Source organism: Rhinoderma darwinii, chromosome 6 (genome assembly GCF_050947455.1).
Source record: "Rhinoderma darwinii isolate aRhiDar2 chromosome 6, aRhiDar2.hap1, whole genome shotgun sequence".
Taxonomy (NCBI): domain Eukaryota; kingdom Metazoa; phylum Chordata; class Amphibia; order Anura; family Rhinodermatidae; genus Rhinoderma; species Rhinoderma darwinii.
This window is the reverse complement of record NC_134692.1, coordinates 37,294,137-37,310,698: the sequence shown is the minus strand read 5'-3', so window position 1 is coordinate 37,310,698 and position 16,562 is coordinate 37,294,137. Positions and strand designations below refer to the sequence as shown.

Below are 16,562 nucleotides of genomic sequence, written 5' to 3'. Positions count from 1 at the left end.
ATCATTTTGACCGCACAGTTTTTTCACAGCACCTATTTGAATTGGGCTGTGAAATGAAAAAAATGATATTTTTTCCAATAAAATGTCATTTTTGATCAAATTTTCTTATTTTCACAGGGAACAACATACCCCATTTTGTTGCCCAATTTGTCCTTAGTGCGGCAATACCCTATTTGTGGTGATAAACTGCCGTTTGGGCCCATGGGAGGGCTCAGAAGGAAAGGAGCGCTATGTGTTTGTTGGAGTCCAGATTTTGCTGGATTGGTTTTCGGGTGCCATGTCGCATTTGCAGAGCCCCAGAGGTATCAAAGCAATGGAAACCCACCAGAAGTGACCCCATTTTGGAAACTACACCCCTCAAGGAATTCATTTATGGTTTTTGTTATCATTTTGACCGCACAGTTTTTTCACAGCACCTATTTGAATTGGGCTGTGAAATGAAAAAAATGATATTTTTTCCAATAAAATGTCATTTTTGATCAAATTTTCTTATTTTCACAGGGAACAACATACCCCATTTTGTTGCCCAATTTGTCCTTAGTGCGGCAATACCCCATTTGTGGTGATAAACTGCCGTTTGGGCCCATGGGAGGGCTCAGAAGGAAAGGAGCGCTATGTGTTTGTTGGAGTCCAGATTTTGCTGGATTGGTTTTCGGGTGCCATGTCGCATTTGCAGAGCCCCAGAGGTATCAAAGCAATGGAAACCCACCAGAAGTGACCCCATTTTGGAAACTACACCCCTCAAGGAATTCATTTATGGTTTTTGTTATCATTTTGACCGCACAGGTTTTTCACAGCACCTATTTGAATTGGGCTGTGAAATGAAAAAAATTATATTTTTTCCAATAAGATGTCATTTTTGATCAAAATTTCTTATTTTCACAGGGAACAACATACCCCATTTTGTTGCCCAATTTGTCCTTAGTGCGGCAATACCCCATTTGTGGTGATAAACTGCCCTTTGGGCCCATGGGAGGGCTCAGAAGGAAAGGACCACCATTTGGCCTACTGGAGCTTTTCTGGTGCTAAGTCATGTGTGCAGAAGCCCCTGAGGTACCAGTACAGTTGAAACCCCTGAGAAGTGACCCCATTTTAAAAACTACACCCCTTAAGACATTCATCTAGAGGTGTAGTGAGCATTTTGACCCCACAGGTACTGTGTAAAAGATAATGCGCAGCAGATGGTGCAGTGTGAGATTTGCAATTTTATATATGTATATGCCATTTCAGTGTCCAATATAGTGTGCCCAGCATGCGCCACCGGAGATATACACCCCTTAAATTGTAATGTGGGTTCTCCTGGGTACGACAATACCCTACATGTGGCTGTTATCAGCTGCCTGGGCATACGGCGGGGCTCAGAAGGGAAAGATGAGGGGGGTAAGCTGTGCGGAGTGCATCAGGGTAAATTGAAAATCAAGGGATGTATGATACATTTTAAAACAATCTTTTATACAGAGCCCTGGTTTTTCGGGACACGTGTCACATTGGTATATTGTGTTCTTCCTTATCCCCCTCTTATAGCAGACTCTGCACCTCTTTTGACTCTTTCCCTTTCCACCGGTTTGGGGACCTTCTCCTGGAAAGTGTTGCCCTGGTACGATGCGCCCCCCCTTCCTGGTCCCTAAAGATTAGATCTTGAAATTCCAGGAAAGTTCCCCTCTGGCCTGCACATCGACGTAGCACATACGCATTGTACAAAGCCTTCTGTATGATGTGCCCGGCCAGCTTCTTATACCACACCGCATGGCGCTGTAGGGCTTCAGGACTTGATTTGACAAGTCCATCCCTCCCATGTACCTATTGTAGTCCAGGATGCAGTCTGGTTTGGGGGTGGCCTTTCCTTCATATATCCTAAACCTGTAGGTATACCCTGATGCACTCTCGCACAGCTTATACATCTTCACGCCATACCTTGCCCTCTTACCTGGCAGGTACTGGCGGAATTGAACCCTCCCTTTAAAATGTACCAGGGACTCATCAATAGAAAAACACTTCTCGGGGGTGTATGCTTGGGAAAACCGGGCACTGAAACGGTCTAATAGGGGTCTCCGTTTATACAAACGGTCAAAACTGGGGTCATCTCGGAGTGGGCACGGCTCATTATCAGTATAATGTAAGAAGCGAAGTATTGCCTCATTTATTTATTTTTTTAGGTTCCAGTTCATTTCTGAAGTTGCTTTGAGGGGCCCATATATTAGAAACCCCTATCAAACACCCCATTTTAGAAACTAGACCCCTCAAAGTATTCACAACAGCATTTAGAAAGTTTATGAACCCTTTAGGTGTTTCACAGAAATTTAGAGCAAAGTAGAGGTGAAATTTACTCTTTTTATACCATTTTTTTTATAACACAAAAGGATTTATCAGAGAAACGCAACTCAATACTTATTGCCCAGATTCTGCAGTTTAGAGAAATATCCCACATGTGGCCCTCGGGCGGTAATGGACTGAAGCACCGGCCTCCGAAGCAAAGGAGCACCTAGCGGATTTTGAGCCCTCTTTTTTATTAGGCACCATGTCCGGTTTGAAGAGGTCTTGTGGTGCCAAAACATTGGAAACCCCCCAAAAGTGACCCCAATTTGGAAACTAGACCCCTTGAGGAATCCATTGTAGTTTTCATGGGGTGCATGCGGCTTTTTGATCAGTTTTTATTCCATTTTTAGGTGGCGTGGTGACTAATAAACAGCAATTCTACTATTGTTTTTGTATACTTTTTTTTTTACAGCGTTCACCGTGCGCTATAAATGATATATTAACTTTATTCTGCGGGGCGATACGATCACGGCGATACCAGATGTTTATAGTTTTTTTTATGTCTTATGGCGTTTGCACAATAAAATACGTTTTATAAACAATCATTCACTTTTTGTGTTACCTTATTCTAAGAGCCATAACGTTTTTATTTTTCAATCAATAAAGCCGTGCGAGGACTTATTTTTTGCGTAACGAACTGTATTTTCCATCAGTACCATTTTTAGGTACATGCGACTTTTTGATCTCTTTTTATTCCATTTTTTGGGAGGTGAAGTGACCAAACAATTGTGATTGTGGTACGGTTTATTAATATTTTTTTTTACGGCGTTCACCGTGCGGGATAAATAACAAAATAATTTTGTAGTTCAGGCCGTTACGGACGCGGCGATACCAATTATGTATAGTTTATTTGTTTGTTTATATATTTTTATTAATAATAAAGGCCTGATAAGGGAAAAAGTGGGACTTTTACTTTTATTACTTTTAAAACTTTTATTTTCTTATTTTTACACATCTTTTTTTAACTTTTTTTTTACTTTATTACTTTGTCCCACTAGGGGACATGAGGGCAGGAGGCCCTGATCGCTATTCTAATACACTGCACTACATGCGTAGTGCAGTGTATTAGAACTGTCAGCTACTCACTGACAGCAAGCATAGTGGGTCCTGACGTTGTCAGGACCCACTAGGCTTCCGTCTATGGCATAGCCGGACGCCATTGTTTGGTGTCCGGTTGCCATAGTCACCATCGCCGGCCGCTATCGCGTAGCAGGCCGGCGATGGCAGCTTAACCCCTAAAAAGCCGCGATCTCTATAGAACGCGGCTTTTAAGGGGTTAATCAGCGGGGACACAGCGATCGGTCCCCGCTGTAGGAGCTGTGACAGCTGCTGAACAAGACAGCAGCGTCACAGCTCCTGTATGTGTCGGGAGGACGGCCGAAACGGCCGTTACTCCCGAGACGTACTATTAGGGTATGTTCACACGGCCTATTTACGGACGTAAATCGGGCGTTTTTGACCCGAATTACGCCCGAAAATAGCGCCTCCATAGCGTTGACAAACATCTGCCCATTGAAAGCAATGGGCAGACGTTTGTCTGTTCACACGAGGCGTATATTTACGCGCCGCTGTCAAAAGACGGCGCGTAAATAGACGCCCGCGTCAAAGAAGTGACCTGTCACTTCTTTGGCCGTAATTAGAGCCGTTATTCATTGACTCCAATGAATAGCAGCGCTAATTACGCCCGTAATTGACGCGCCGTTCAAGCGCCTGCACATGCCGGTACGGCTGAAATTACGGGGATGTTTTCAGCCTGAAACATCCCCGTAATTTCAGCCGTTACGGACCCCCGCCGTGTGAACATACCCTTACGGCATGGAGCGCGAACGATACAGCTGCCATGACGTAATAGTACGTCAAGGAGCGGGAAGGGGTTAAAAAATAATTTTGTATCATCTTTTTTTTTTTTTTTTTGCCCTTCCCCCGTTACTCCTCCTGGAAATGTAGAAATAAATTGACAAATGGGCGTTATCATACCCCTTGTCAACGAGGTGTGTCCCTATACAGTAATCCCCAACAACCAGGCCGCAGTCCAATACCGGGCTGTGGATCATTTGGTACAGGGTATCTGGTATCCGCCCCGGTGGCCATAGGAAATTCCGGACAAAAAAAACGCACCAAATTGTGGTGCAGTTTTTCACCTGGAATATCCGCTGCTGAGCATTCAGCCGGCTTGCTAGCAGGTCGGCCTCTTGGGATGATGTTTTACCCCAGAAGACTGTTACAGCCTGTGATTGGCTGCAGCGGCGGTCACATGGGATGAAGTAGCATCCCAGGAGGCCGGCCTGGAGGAAGAAACAGACTTCTGTGTAAGTATAGATATGTTTTGTTGCTGCGATTCCGCCACAATAAACGCAACAACTGCAATTTGATGCATGTTTTACCTTCACATTGAATTCAAATGGGGGAAAACCCACAACAAATAAGCAGCGTTTACGCAAATACAATTGACATGCTGCGGAATAAAACTATGCACCGCATGTCAATTTCTGTGTGGTTTTTCCGCTCACTATTTACGCAGCGTGTGGATGAGATTTGTTCTATTTTAATACACTGCTTGCAGTATTTACGCAACGTGTGAACGGACCCAAAACACCAACCCAAATCCACCCCCCACCACCACCACCGATCCGTGGAAAAATGGTCTTGCATGAAACTGGTCCTTGGTTAAAAAAAGGTTGGGGACCGCTGGTCCAATACTATCAGCACTGCTTGGACGGTGTAATTACCTCACTTTGGTGGGCTGCTATTTTGATGCAATTCAGACTACTAGTCTAGCATTGTTATGACAACTTACAGATGCCCTAATTAAAAGGGGTCTGTCTGAAATTATATACGTTATTCAAAGGCTTCCAATACCAGATTAACAAGAAAAAGTTAGACCCCTTTATGGTCCAAAATAAATGAACATCAAGTAAGCAGCAGACACACTAGATTCACCTGGGAGAACATGGAAACATGGATAAAGTAGATTTTATAAAACTTCCCATCTTATTATTTGACATCAATATACACACTATTATATAAAATCAAGCAATGTCTCAAAATATGCAGGATTTACCTACAAAGGAAGGGATAGGTACTCTTTTATAGGGGATTGTTCCTTATATCACACGGCTTCTTAGTATCCATCATTTTGTATTGCTGTTTGTATGAATGTCATAAGGGGAGAATACGGTCCAATTTCTTTTAATCAGACTCTATAGGATAACATTAGCACCAACTTCAGGATCCCTAATCACATGGAACTGGTACTCATTCTGAATACACTTGTGTACATGAGCGCCAACATGATTTTACTACATACAACAGGTTTGCTTGATAAAGAAAACTATCCAGCATGGCAACAATGTATCACTTGTATCACCAACTTCCTCTTTAACCCAAAAGCAGCAGTAAAAACAAATACATTTTTTTTAAAATCTCATACTTTGGAGTAGCGACCACTCCTGTGAAATGCAGCGGAGGATAAATGTAACTAGTGCATATCAATACAGGCTACCAGTACTTTATCTCTATCCTAAGTGACTGCTCAATCACGACAGGGGTATAGAATCAAATATTGTCACCCGCTGCTAGTAGCACCTGTTACTAGACAGCCGCCCAAACGTACTTTGGCATTGCCAATAACCTCAGAGCTGGTAGAAATTAAATCATTAGGGAGTCCGAAGGACTAATAAAATAAATACACTGAGAAAATCCAGTTTTTACCCAAGTATCCTTTTAAAAGTGTATGTGTGGTCCAACTGTAGTTACAATAGTAATACAATATGACATTTACCATGACTCATCAACCTGGATAAATACAATTAATATGTGCTATGCATTAATATATATTTTCACAGTAATGGGTTGGAAAAAAAAAAACGGATTCATTATGTTTTTCACAGAATTACTGAAGCATTAGGTCAATGGTATAAACTGACAGCACGACGCGGCTTTGTCCTCTGAAATGATTCTATACTTAGCCAGGTGGAAAAGATCAAGTAACACATCCAAGATTCACCGGGTCAGTGAGCCCTTTCCCCTGCCATGTCACTGTGCACAGATGGGGTGTAGGATACAGCGAGGCACTTAAGAGGAATGCCAAATGCCCTTGTAGAAGTTGGCATGAGAACAGCTGGTAGAATGTAGAATACCCAATTCTCCCATCTATAATGACGTAGTGCTAGGAAATCAAACCAATATTTGTATCCCCTTGAAACATGTTAAAAATGTTGGCATACTTTTTGGCATACATTTGGTGAAGCTCCATTAATTTTGGTTAAATAAAAATTCCCTAATATATTATTATTACCCAAATCATTCTATATAGAAGTCTAGGGTTGTCACGATACCAGAATTTGGACTTCGATACCGATACCCGATACCAAGATGATACTTGAAAAACCCACAAAAATGTCCTTCCGTTTTCTGATGTGAGGCACACGGTGTTATCAATTTTGAACCTCCATATGCCTCACAATAATAGTAATTAACCCCATCATGTACCTCACACATTAACCCAATGTTGCCCATTATGACTGTGAGCGAGGTACTTGATAGGATCCCTTACTATAATGATTATAATGGGCAACATCTGTGAGGGAAATGATGAGAGAAGGGGGAGGCAGGGGAATGTCGCTAGCGGTACAGGCAGTGGATTCCTGATGACGTGCCTGTGTCGCTCACGCCGCTAGTGTGGAATCAGGACCGCGCTGCAGTGTATCGACAGACCAGTTCCAGGCAATAGTCGGTCCTGGAAATACAGCCGACATACAGTCCGTATATCACGGACCAAACACAGCGATGTGAATAAGGCCTAATCGTAATTAACCCCATCATGTCCCTCACATATTAACCCAATGTTGCCCATTATAGTGAGAGATCCCATCAGGTACCTCGCTCACAGTCATAATGGACAACATTGGGTTAATGTGAGGTACATGATGGGGTTAATTACAATTAATGTGAGGCACATGGAGGTAATAAAATTCAGAACACCATGTGCCTCACATTAATAAGTGACTTCCTCATTTCCCTCACATAATGGCAACATTGGGATTAATGTGGGTGACATTAACCCAAATGTTCCTCAATGGTGGCTGCAAAACCTACTAGTGCTTTTATTTCAAACTTTTGCCCTGTTCTAACTAACACCTGCCTGGGACTGGCCTGTCGATACACTGCAGCGCGGTCCTGATTCCACACTAACGGCGCGAGCTACACACATGGACGTCATCAGGAACTCCCTGCATGTGCCGCTCGGGACATTCCCCTCCCTCCCCCTTCTCACATACTCCGATTATCATTGGTAACAGTAGAGAGAGGAGGGAGGAGCGTTCCTCCCTCCTAATGTGACGTGGCCGGCACTAAAGACGAGCGGGCCAGTCACTGAAGGAAGAAAACATTGCAGACGCTGTACAGTGCGCGCACACCATGTTCTCCATTAATTTCACTACTAAGCTGTACGGCCGCACATCTTCGTATCGAAATACATAAATTGACAGTATCGAACCGTTGTCCCCCGCACAGCATCGAAATGGTATAGAATTTTCTATGCATCGTGCATCCCAGGGGCGTAACTAGGAAAGACTGGGCCCCATAGCAAACTTTTGACTGGGGCCCCTCCCTCCCCTGGGTGTCACACAAACCCGCCCCCCTTGTAGATAGTGCCTTTTTTACAGCCCCCTGTAGATAACGCCATACAGCCCACTCTGTAGATAGCGCCATACAGCCCCCTCTGTAGATAGCGCCATACAGCCCCCCCTGTAGATAGCGCCATACAGCCCCCCCTGTAGATAGCGCCATACAGCCCCCCCTGTAGAGAACGCCATACAGCCCCCCCTCTAGAGAACGCCATACAGCCCCCTCTGTAGAGAACGCCATACAGCCCCCTCTGTAGATAGCGCCATACAGCCCCCCCCCCCCCGTAGATCGCGCCATACAGCCCCCTCTGTAGAAAACGCCATACAGCCCCCTTTGTAGATATCTACAGAGGGGGCTGTATGGCGCTATCTACGGGGGGGGGGGGGCTGTATGGAGTTATCTACAGAGGGGGCTGTATGGCGTTCTCTACAGAGGGGGCTGTATGGCGTTCCCTACAGAGGGGGGGATGTATGGCGTTCCCTACAGGGGGGGGATGTATGGCGTTCCCTACAGGGGGGGGGGGATGTATGGCGTTCCCTACAGGGGGGGGATGTATGGCGTTCCCTACAGGGGGGCTGTATGGCGTTCCCTACAGGGGGGCTGTATGGCGTTCCCTACAGGGGGGCTGTATGGCGTTCCCTACAGGGGGGGCTGTATGGCGTTCCCTACAGGGGGGGCTGTATGGCGTTCCCTACAGGGGGGGCTGTATGGCGTTCCCTACAGGGGGGGCTGTATGGCGTTATCTACAGAGGGGACGCTGTATGGCGCTATCTACAGGGCTGAATGGACCCTACTGTAGAGAACACCATACAGCCCCCCCTGTAGAGAAAGCCATATAGCCCCCCCTGTAGGGAACGCCATACAGCCCCTCCCTGTAGGGAACGCCATACAGCCCCCCCTGTAGGGAACGCCATACAGCCCCCCGAGTAGGGAACGCCATACAGCCCCCCGAGTAGGGAACGCCATACAATCGTTCCCCCCCTGTAGGGAACGCCATACAGTCGTTCCCCCCCCCTGTAGGGAACGCCATACAGTCGTTCCCCCCTGTAGGGAATGCCATACAGTCGTCGTCCCCCCTGTAGGGAACGCCATACAGTCGTCGTCCCCCCTGTAGGGAACGCCATACAGTCGTTCGTCCCCCTGTAGGGAACGCCATACAGTCAGCCCCACCCTGTAGGGAACGCCATACAGTCAGCCCCACCCTGTAGGGAACGCCATACAGACCCCCCTGTAGGGAACGCTTTACAGACCCCCCCCCCTGACTTCCGGCGTCTGCGCAGCTCAATAAAAATGAAAGGAGCGCTGGTCACGCATGCGCACAAGCACGACCGGTGCTCCATTTATTTCTACGAAGCTGCCGACACAGACCCCGGAAGTCTGAGGTTTGTGATGGAGAACTTCAGTCCCCCGTTCTCCCTACCAGTGCCAGCGATCACACATGTATCCCCTCTCCTGTGGATAGGGGATACATGTCTTTTGTTTAATGGCAGAGTGGGGAGATACCTCCCTGCTCTGCCGTAGTGTTAAGAGGCGTCGCACTGTAGCAGCTGCTAGCAGAGCCTCCGGCCATGGTGGGGGCCCGTGCCGGCGGGCAACACGGGCCCCCTCATGCCGCGGGCCCCGTAGCAGCCGCAACTGCCGTAGTTACGCCACTGGTGCATCCCTATAGCAGTCAATGTTTTCCAAATTCTCTACTGCTTCCCTACAAATCTGTCAGCAGACCACATGCGGTTTTAGGACGGTGTCCTATGATAGTCTTTATAGAGCGGTCCGTATTATTGGCTTATATTATCGGAGTTATTCTGCTTTATATTTAACGTACAATTTGTATAGAATTTACATTTATAATGTATATTTGGGGGTTTATAACTGGGATGTTCCCTACAGTTACAAGTCATAAAAAAAGAATGAACTGCTGCGTATGTAAAACTGTGTAATTAAAAATAGATATAGTTACCTCCTCACGATTAGAGGATATTCTCGCTACAGAATATTTTCCATATGATACATTGTAAGTGGACTCAAAATTTCTCCATAAGAGGCAAACCACAGATTGCCCTATATGTGTCAACCATAGATGCCCCCGTTCTCATATCAATTTGCCAGCCACAGAAGCCTCTTCCTTTCTCCACTCTCTGCCATACTCCACCATCACAAATCATCCCTATGCCAATGAAAGCCCTATTCCTATACTCTGTCCAGATAAAACTCCTTTCATTTATACCCATTATCCCCAGCCGACAGATTATGCTCATGATACAGAGAGCTTCCAAATCAGATACCAGCAACAATTAGAAATTCAAGATAAAGGAAGAGAAATGAACCTAAGACGGAACATCAGAATTTAAAGCGGGCGGGTAAGGGGCTAACTAGCCATGGTGGGAAAATGTGCAAGTTGATATGAATGGACTAGGGGGGGCAGTACAGTCTTTTATGTGTCAGATTTTATCCTGATTAATTTACATGAAGAAAAGCCTTTTTCATATACCCTATTATGGCATATGAACGTCAGAGGGGGGTCCCAGGGCAAAGTTGGGGGATCTGTGACCCAGAGGGGAGAGCTTTTTACAAATAGGGGCTCTGGCGGACCCAACCTGTCCATATATTACATGGTCTGTCATACATTTGAATTGCTGGCATGTAAGCATACAGCTGAATTTCCCCTGCAGCTTCCCTAAGGTGGTAGTAGCTGATCTCAAGGGACGCCAATCACTTGGCGGTCAGCTGATTGCCTGGCTGGCTTTAATTTAAAATGAGTTATTCTGTATTCGGTAGGGAAAAAAAAAAGTCAAATCTAATAATTGCACTGTGTGCGCATGTTCAATGCGTTGGTTAGCGCGGGTTAGCGTGCTAGAGCGGTCTAGGTGAATCCAATCGGCTGCTAACTGGCCTGGAGGCCGATTGGTGCGTGAAAAGCCTTTGCATATATGCGATTCATTGAAATTGCAAGCAGTCGCATTCAGGGAAGCGCGCATGCTCAAGACAAAGCGCGTTCACGGTGCTCTTATACACTCAATAGGATATAGGAGAAACGTATCGCACATGCTCAACCAGCAATAGCAACGCGCCTAGGTAAACAAAAAGTACGCAGAAGACTAGTTAAACTGGTAAGGTGAATTTTTTTTTTTATAGAACCATTGAAAAACTTCAATAACTGTCTAATACAAAGTTTTATAACTTTTTTTAATAGGAGGATATTAAACAGACTTCCTCTAACTGGAATAACCCCTTAAGTAATAACTTGCGGATTAGGCCTTGTTCGCATCTTTTGTTAACGTTTAGTGTGTACATCAGAAAAGCTCCCGACGTACTTTTGGCCCCCTATACCATAAAAAAAGTTAAAGGGAACCTGTCACCAGCATTTTACTGATTAAACTAGCAATACCAGGGGGTAGTGGGTGAAATATCTTTTCCATTTAACCTAAAATTGTCTTCTTAGTCGGCTCTGTAGCTTTAGTATTCAGTTTTTGAGTGTTCCCACACCGTATGCAAATGAGCATAAGAGAGTCATATATTTGTTTGAAAAGAGTCAAATCTTTTTTTGAAAAGAGTCATATCTTCATTCCTCAAGTCTTTCCGAGTTTACCTCGCCTCTTTACTTTTGATTGACAGCTCCTCACATTCCCCCAGCACATAAAATCCCGCACTTGTGCATTGATGTCCTCTTCTGGGGTGAGCGTACAACGGGACACCGAATTATTACAATAAAAGGCGCAACATGTTTGCAGACCGTTATTTACAGTCGGAGGAGGAGTTTAGGAGAGGGGATAACGGCAATAAAATTTTTATAGCAGCGGCCAGTGAGGGATAAGTAAAGTTCAATAGGTGAAATGCTGGTGACGGGTTCCCTTTAAGGAATAGTGTAGTAAAACTACGCTATTTAAATTCCACTAAGTCCAGGTAAAAAAAAAAAAGGATATGTTAAACTAATACAATTTTTTTTTAACATGGTAGCCTATGGGTGATTGATGCCACTATATGGGATCCATCACAGGCATCCATTAAATGGAGGTCTAAGGCCGGCCATGCGACACGTGCTTGACGTTCCCCTCAGTTTTGCCGGTAACCAGAATAAAACGGTATCGAGCGGACTGATTAATGAGGTACAGGCGACATATGAGAGACAGAAAAACATCAGATAGACTTTCTAACACAACACATCATGACGGGAGTTTAAAAAAAACTTTATCTTACCGGAAAAACCCTTTAAGTGGATAGAATACTAAATTATCAGTTCAAATAAAGCCCCTTTTCTTCCCAATGACAATTGCCTTGATCCGACCTTAAAGAGAACAGCAATTAAATTAAAATATGTCATTAAGGAAAAATGACTTTGAAAGCTATTAACAGATGATGGAGACAGACAGTATTAAATATTTATCTAGCTAGTTCAACAAAGGTTTTTTAACAAACTATCCAAGCTATCTTTATTACCATAATTACCGTGCCTGGTTCCCAGGATATTCTAGAGGGAAACCCTTTATGAAATAAATATGCCAACATTCAAGTTATGACCCTTTTTTAACCTTTCACAAAAGTCAGATGGGAAAATGTCAGGCACTATCTATCCAACATGGTTGGATAATTCAAGGGTATTTATTCTAAGCTACAGCTGGTCATAAACTGGGTGATGTTTTACCATCACAACTGTTGGTGACACATCTCACTAAACTCAGAACTAACCCGTGTAGGGGAAGACTGATGATTGGGGCAAAAGCACGGTGGTCAATTTAAGGGAAAATAGCCCCTTAGTCACTTAAAGCGCTCCTTTCCTAGTTTACGTGATGGGCCTGCAAAAAGTTAAAAATAAAATAAAGAAATCCATGCGATAAGTGCTCCTCAATTGAATCTTATTAAAAAGTGTGCCATGGCTATAGTGGTTTTGTAGGATCACAACCTTTAATGCCAAGATCAAATCAGTCTGTCCCTGCTCCACTGCAATGGCTACGCATCTGGGGTCCAATCTTTCCCTTTTCAATGAGAAAAGGGGAGGATTAGTTGATCAAGGATTTGCAACATGTTGGTAAATCCCTTGAGCATTTGTGATCATCTTACGTGCGCAATAAAAGCTTGATCCTTGGTCCAATCACAGGATAGCACAGTAAAATGAAGGGAGTGCAGGTGTGGATTCGGACAGTGCTACTGCTGAGCATGCGCAGTAGCAACTACAGGCTTGTAATCAAACCAAGCACTCGGGAATAATCGGAAGTTCCCGAGTGCAAACGAAATAAAGCGCCTTCATGAGAACATTGAAAGCGACCACAAAGCCATACTATGGTCGGGATGTGTCTTTTTCCCTACCACAGCCAGCGGAATTGGTTATGGTTGGATCCAAGGGCAACCAGTAACACAACAGAGTTGACGGAGGCATGGTAATAATATATCTTTATAACAGTACATTTTAGAAAATAACATGTAATTGAACAAATGTGTAAATGCTATTTATGGACACATTTAACTGGATTTTAGTTCGTGGGAAAATCCCTTTAAACTATTTTATTAACATCAAAGTAATGTAAGCTACAAATAATGTAAGTAAAAATATCAAATTCTAAAAAAAAAAAAACATGAACAGCTAGAGTCATGTCTGCTTCGTTGTTTGTTCTGTGATTTCCTATAAAAGTGAAGCTTCCATTTACTTAACTTCTATCCAAAGAAAAGATCTTTTCATCTCTCAAGCTTGTATCCCCAGGCCCCTGCTCAAGAACGAAGCACCTTAATTGTGGATATGCAATTGCCAGCACAAATAGTGCTCCTTTGGGACATTTAGGTCATCTACGCAGAAACACAGGCAGATGGATTAAATAGCGGGCATTGGACTTCAAGTCATGCCAGGAATACCGACTGCTTCATGCTCAGTAACAACAAGATTAAACAGAGAAAAACAACTATGCCTATAAAACAGGAACAGCTAATAAATGTTACACAACTAAAAGATTGTGCATTAAAAAGAATGGTTACTTATTGAAATGAAAGACAGAAATTGATGTATGTCTATTAATGCAGTGTATCTATTTTCTTACTGCCATCTCCTTTATAAAAACAAAGAAAAAAAAAATGACAAATAAATCATATAAATGGTCAAATGGTTTTTTTTTTGGTAGTAGTTATTATTTTATGCATTTAATCACAGAGATAAATGGATATAAACAGAAAATTAGCCAGTACTACTTGACTAGTCATGCATACATTCTTCAGGTAAGGAGGTGTAAAGCTTTTCAAGTATGGCAAGATTATCCTATGCACTGCAGCACTGCTTTAGAATTAAGCAACAGACTTCTAAGGCCTTGTTCCCACAGTGCAGATTTGCTGCAGATTCTTCATGCATTTTTAAGCCAAATCCAGATTGGATCCAGGAGAGCAGATGATCTTTATAAAAGGTCTTCTGTTTAGGTTCCGTTCCTGGTTTTGGCTTAAAACAATATGTGCAAAATCTGCAAAGTGTGAGTCCAGTAGTAGCATTAATCTGTTGCACATTTTTAACACAAGCCAAAAATGATCATGCTTTTGGAGCTAAATTAACATTCTCATTATGATCAACCTTCACATACTTGCTCCAATCCAATTGCTCTAACCTTCATTAAACATGGCAATAACTTTTTGCGACTTTCCACATTGCAAATGGCCTCTGGACCCAAAAAAAAAAAGCTGCAAATGTTAAAAAAACAACAAAAGAAACACTACTCACCTGTTCAATCCACTGCCAATACAGCAATGGTCCTTATTTACAAGCTTCCAGCAATGAAGTACTGTAGCTGCACATTACCGCTGCAGCAGTCACGTCCAGTACGATCACCCCTGGATGATGCAAGCAAGTACGGCATGTGACCACTGAGGCCACTAATTGACTGCACTAGTCATGTGCAGATATGGCTGGCAGCTTGCAAACAAAGACTGGCAGGGGACCACTGGAGCAGTTTTGCTGGATCGGTGGGGGATTGAAGAGATTAGTAGTGTAATTTTATAACATTTGTGACCCTTATTTTGTTTTTCAACAACCAAACAATACGGTGTCCAGTTGTCATTAATCTCTTGTATCCTCCTGTGCTATCCGAAAGTTTATTTTATTGGTTCACAGCAGCTTTGTTATTTTTTCCACTAAAGATAACAGAGATTAATTAAAGAATGGAATAAATAGCCTGACCCAGGGCTGAGCGATCAAAATCATTCGATTAATTCGCCCTCAAGGCCTCTGACTATTCTGTTTTTTAATGCGCCGTGCTGCAGGAGAAAGCTTTGCCTCAGCACCTCGTCACCTGCCTGGTCTGCCACGTCTGAGAAGCTGCGCCCCATCGCCTCATCTGCTCCCTCTACTGTCCCGCCTCTGCCTCTACCGTTTCACGCGACTGTGATCGGGCCGTTAAAAACGGTCCGGGTGTCGGTCAAATTTCTTGGCCTGACAATGGTACATGTGAATGGGACTCCTGGCATCAGTCATGTATGGTGTTAGGAGTCCCTGCATCCTCATGGAACTGCTATTCTGTATTGAACAAAATGATACAGTATGGAACAGCAGTTCCATGGGGAAACAGGGATTCCTAGTATAGTGCCACACCCGACTGAAGATAGCACCACCACCCCCTGTAGATAGCACGACTGTAGCTCCCTTTAGGAATGGAATCGCCGGCCAGAGTGTTGCCGAAGCTTTGGCCGAGGATTCCGGACCTAGAGGGAGTCCATGAAGTCTCTGTCCATATATGGACAGTGACATCAGGGGCTCCCTGTAAGAGCGGAAACCCCTGCCACAGCGTCGGCAAACTCTGGCCAGGGATTCCACTCCAGCAGGAGCCTGTCGTCACGATCCATATATGGACAGTGACTTCAGGGGCTCCCTATAAAAGCGGAGTCCTCAGCCAGAGCATAACAAGATCTCTGGCCGGGGATTTCTGTCTTGGGAAAGCCCTTGACGTCACAGTCCATATATGGACAGTGACGTCAAGAGCTACTCCTGAAGCATAATCCCCGGCCAGAGCATTGCCGACGCTCTGGCAGGAGATTCCGCTCTTAGAGGGTGCCCCTTACATCACTGTCCATATATGGCACTGTGGCACTATCTACAGTGGGCACTGTGGCACTATGCAGGCACTATCTACAGTGGGTACAGTGGCACTATCTACAGTGGGCACTGTGGCACTATTTAAAGGGACATTGCAGCACTATCTACATGGGCACTGTGGTGTTTTCAGGGGGTTGGGACAAAAAACAAAACCTGACAAACTAAATCCATCGGTTTTTTAATGGCCATGAAAAACAGATGGAAAATGGATGACAAACGACCTGCTGCAATTTAGACTGCTCTCGTCTGCAATGTCGGAGGCCAGCTGAGGTGGCGTCGGGCAGAGAGGGATTTTAGTGCATGCAGTTCATAATGGATTATAGATTCTGTTAACTGGTTCCCTGCTGGGGAACACAGAAATTCTAATCAATTAGATATACATTCTTCCAATTGTATTTCTGCTAAAATAGTAATTGCAGAGGTTAAAAGTTGTGAAGTTTTGTACTATTTTTATAGTAATATATGTTAAAAATGTATTTATATAAAGAAAATAATTTATTAAATTATCTACTGGTATTTTTTGCAGTTTATTTCACAGTAACAAAAAAATAGAGATTCAAAA

At 44.0% G+C, this 16,562-nt stretch overlaps 1 protein-coding gene across 5 annotated transcripts in view; it reads right to left on the bottom strand.

The window, feature by feature from the left end:
• OSBPL6 (oxysterol binding protein like 6) overlaps positions 1 to 16,562 on the bottom strand; it is a 169,650-nt gene that overhangs the window by 97,123 nt on the left and 55,965 nt on the right. The window contains exon 2 of one of the 5 annotated variants that reach the window (XM_075829517.1): positions 12,139 to 12,226. The exons of the other annotated variants lie outside the window; for them this stretch is intronic. The gene's annotated coding sequence lies outside the window, so the exon portion shown is untranslated. The remainder of the gene's footprint in view (positions 1 to 12,138; positions 12,227 to 16,562) is intronic. 5 annotated transcript variants of the gene reach the window in all.